Source organism: Nestor notabilis, unplaced genomic scaffold, assembly GCF_000696875.1.
Source record: "Nestor notabilis isolate BGI_N333 unplaced genomic scaffold, ASM69687v1 scaffold18179, whole genome shotgun sequence".
In the NCBI taxonomy this organism is placed as follows: Eukaryota; Metazoa; Chordata; class Aves; order Psittaciformes; family Psittacidae; genus Nestor; species Nestor notabilis.
In genome coordinates, this window is record NW_009943443.1 from 6,702 (window position 1) to 7,257 (window position 556).

General features: G+C 62.8%; 1 protein-coding gene across 1 annotated transcript in view; it reads right to left on the reverse strand.

The window, feature by feature from the left end:
• Positions 1-556, reverse strand: part of LOC104411516 (ATP-binding cassette sub-family A member 2-like) — a gene marked incomplete at its 3' end in the record, with an annotated part of 7,743 nt that overhangs the window by 6,263 nt on the left and 924 nt on the right. The gene's annotated exons all lie outside the window — the stretch shown is intronic.

Here is a 556-nt window from a genome sequence, read left to right on the forward strand (position 1 = left end):
GGGTTCCCCTGCCCGTGGCAGGGGGTTGGAACTGGATGAAATCTAAGGTCCCTTCCAACACAAACCATTCCATGATTCTATGATTCTATGAGGAAGAGTAAAATCCCGCTGGGGCTTGCGAACACCTCTCCTGAGCTGGAAGCCCACGGAGAGTGGAGCACGGTTCTCCACTGTGCCAGCCCTGCAATGCTGTGTCACTTGGGCACCAGCATGCTGGGCCAAGGGGGACATGGCAGCACTCCAGCACAGGCACATGGCACAGGGACACCCTCCCTGGCACAGGCCTGTCCTGAGCAGTGGCAGGATTGTGCTGGCAGTGGCAGTGTGGAGGCCAGCACCAGCAACCCCCAGCCTCTCCCTGGGGCCAGGAGCAAGGCAGAGCCCTGCAGCCCTGACAGCTCACCTCCACCGTGCTCCCAGCCACAGAGGCCACCAACCACTCTGCAACCGGTGTCTCCACAGCTGCCTGTGAGCAGGGGTTCCTGGGGACACTGCCCGGTGCTGCCAGACCAGCAGCACCCTGCCAACCCTGCGTGTGTGTCCCCCGCCACCCGCA